The following is a 3,738-nucleotide window of genomic DNA, read 5'->3' on the forward strand; positions in this document are numbered from 1 at the left end:
AGGTGGATCTCTTGAGTTAGAGGCCAGCTTGGTCTACAGAGTGAGTTCCAGGACAGCCAGGGCTATGCAGAGAAACCTTGCCTTGAACCACTCCATATAGGAAAAAAATTAAATTAAAAATAGGAGGGCAGGAGAGATGTCTCAATAGTTAAGAGTGCAAAGTGCCCATAGCAACTTGGATTCACAGCCAATGGGTAGCTCACAAACACCTGTAACTCTAGCTGGTACTTGACCTTCTTCTGGACTGTAACCTCCACTCACATACATAGACCCAAAGACACATATGCACACAGACTTTTTTTTAAAAAGATCTATTTATTTGTGTTCATATGAGTACACTGCAGCTGTCCTCAGACACACCAGAAGAGGGCATCGGATCCCATTACAGATGGTTGTGAGCCACCATGTGGTTGCTGGGAATTGAACTCAGGACCTCTGGAAGAGCAGTCGGCGCTCTTAACCACTGAGCCATCTCTCCAGTCCACACACATACTTTTTAAAACCATATAAATATATCTTTTAAAAAGATTGTCTTATTTAACATATATCTGCATGTATAGCTGAGTGCTAGAAGAGGGCCCAGATCCCATTACAGATGGTTGTGAGCCACCATGTGGTTGCTGGGACTTGAACTCAGGACCTCTAGGAAGAATAGCCAGTGCTCTTAACTGCTGAGCCTCTTGACTCCCCAGCCCTATCCTATTTTAAAAAATAGAACAACCACCGACTTAGCAATTGAATTATTTGTATGTATATGCAAAGTAAGTAAAATCAATCAAGTTAAGAGATTCTGCCCTCATGCTCATCCAAGAGTCAAACTCTGGAAGCAACCTACGTATCAGATGACAGATGAGTAAAGAAACTGCCATATAAATGGGAATTTTATTCAGTCATTAAACAAAAAAGAGAAAGCATTTGTGGTGGCATAGGCCTTGTCATCCCAGAACCTGAAAGACTAAGGCAGAAGACTCACAAGTTCTATACCAGCCTGGCTATACAGCCAGACCCTGTTTTGTTTGTTTGCTTGTTTTTTTTGGTTTTTTTTTTTTTTTTTTTTGCGGGGGTGGGAGGTGGGGAATGAACCTGGAGGACATTATGTTAAGTGCAATAAGCTATACAGAAAAAGATTTTATTACATGACCTCATACGTAAAATCTAAGAAACTCTAATACACAATCACCAGTAGGGGGTGATATTGGTCAAAGGGCATAAAGGAGCAAATCCAGAGTCTAAAGCACAGGATGATGACTATAAATAGTAACTGTTGTGAAAACATAGCTCTCACCTCAAAAGGAAACAGAGTCAAATCCAGAGGAATATTTGAGTAATCATAGCTCCCAAACCACAAATTTAGGTTACCCAAAACTCTATTTTCCAGTGTGGAGGCAGTTTCATGACATATCTGTAGTAACAAAACAAAGAAAGTCATAAATCCAGGCATTTTAAAAAATGCATTGATAGGGCTGGAGAGATGGATCAGCCATTAAAGGGAAGCCAGGAAACCTGAAATTACATTGGTGGAAACATCAGAGAGATGGGGGACAGACAGGGAGAGATCTCAGCTATAGGCCTCAGATGCTATTTGGTAGCATTCTTAGACCTTCTGTTCATATGGTTTTGTTAACATATTCCAAAGGTTTTTGTTTTGTTTTGTTTTTTTAATGTTTCTTAGGATTAAAGGTACCACACCACACCACAGCTAGATAAAGAATACACTTTTAGGGACCTAATGACAGCAGGCAATAAATTTTAATTAGGCTCTGAACCAGCTACATTCCAAACTCTTCAGTTACTGAGTTTTTGTAGACACGGCTTTTTTCCCTAGAGAGTCTCATCCACGTAACACTGTATTGCATTCTCCAGATCTGCTAGAAGAGATTTGATACTCTATCACCCACCTATACACAGAAAGTAACTATGTGAGGGTAGGACTATACTAACCATGAGACGTTTATTCATTATTCACAATGTATATGACCATAAAGATTCGGTGCACATCATGTACATTTTTATGAAGATGATAAATTTAACAGATAGTGGATTGAATCCAATAGTGCCTGGTAGTAAACAAGCAGATAGTAAACAAGATCTGAGCAGCTGAGCTCAAATCCTACAAAGTCTATTAGAGCAGACAGAAGTGATTGGGAGGTTACTTGTACCAAGAACACAAAATGTAGTCATGAGAGGTTGAGGGCCAGGAAGGTGTGATACTGAGCTGTCTTTCAGAAGGTAAAATGTGTCAAGGCTTCTCATTATTCCACCCTAGTGAGACACCTCTCTCCTCCAACTTCCCCAGAGAAGAAAGCAATTCTATTTTCTTCTTTTCTAAGTAGAAATTTATTGTGAATTTTATTGTTTGAGTGCTTTGTCTGCATGGACATCTATATCGGCACGCTAGGAGGATGAACCAGATCCCATTACAAATGGTTGTGAGCCATCATGAGGGTGCTGGAAATTGAATTTAGGACCTCTGGAAGAGCAGGGCCCTTAACTGTTCAGCTGTCTCTCTGGCCCCAATATGTTTTTTCCAAGACAGGGTTTCTCTGTGTAGCCCTGGCTTTCCTGGAACTCATTCTGTAGAACAGGCTAGCCTCGAACTTATAGAGATCGGCCTGCCTCTGCCTCTCACGTGCTGGGATTAAAGGCATGTGCCACCACTGCCTCATTTTAAAAATTACGTTTATAAAGTCAAGTGGATTTGAATCCAAATTTAGAACTTCTACCAGGCTAGTTAATGACCTGGTGAGTTTTTACCCATTGGGCAATACTAAGCACTTCATAGTATTGTTAGAAACATTCAGTAAGCAGTAGTTTGTTACTAGATAATACCACAGGTCTCTTCTTTGCTAAGTAGACCTACATCAAACGTTTTAGTATTTTTTCATTAGTGACACTTCTTGCTAAAACTAAGGATTACAGCTTACCAGACAAAATTGATACCAATAAACCAAGTAGACTTTTCTCAGTTGTCTATATTGTAGTGTTGAGTATCTAACCCAGAGTCATGCAAAATCTCTACTATCGAGCCAGACTCCGCCAACCTCAGGTCATTGTTTTTCTAATCCAAGAGAACCTTTTTACTGCTTAAGCATGTTCTGGAAGCAGCTAGGCCCCTAAGATCTCTTGTTGGATCCAATCGAGGGCTTTCTAAAGTTCAAACTACAAATCCACAGCAAGCCATGCACTGGGCTTGTTACCCAGTAAATTCAGGGGAGAGGTAATAATACTATTTCAGTTTTCTAGGTCAGTTTCTGGAAAAGCCAGGAAACATGGCTGCAAGGAGGAACTATTGCAGTTCCTAAAACTGCAGGAAGGAGTATCCTAAAACTGCAGAAAGGAGTACTAATATTGCAGGACTGTTATTTAACGAGGGGGAGGGGAGGGGCAGAGGGAGAGAGGGAGAGAGACACTTGAGGCCAGGTCCTATCACCCATCCTCAATAAGACAATGAAAAGTAACCCTGTCTCTAACAAAAAACAAAAACAAAAAAACAAAAAACAAAAAAGAGCCAAATTAAAAGTGGAAAGCTGAAAATTTTATTTAATGTGGCGATATTGGGAAGAGGGTAAAGAGATCCAACGAATCCCTTCAAAGTCGACCTTCAGGTTTAAACAGAACGCCAAGGACCCGGGAGATACAGGAAAAGAAACTATAAACAAAATTTTAACCCACAGCAAGAAACACTCGAACACACACACACACACACACACACACACACACACACACACACACACACAC

The sequence above is a fragment of the Mastomys coucha genome, unplaced genomic scaffold (genome assembly GCF_008632895.1).
Source record: "Mastomys coucha isolate ucsf_1 unplaced genomic scaffold, UCSF_Mcou_1 pScaffold22, whole genome shotgun sequence".
Taxonomy (NCBI): Eukaryota; Metazoa; Chordata; class Mammalia; order Rodentia; family Muridae; genus Mastomys; species Mastomys coucha.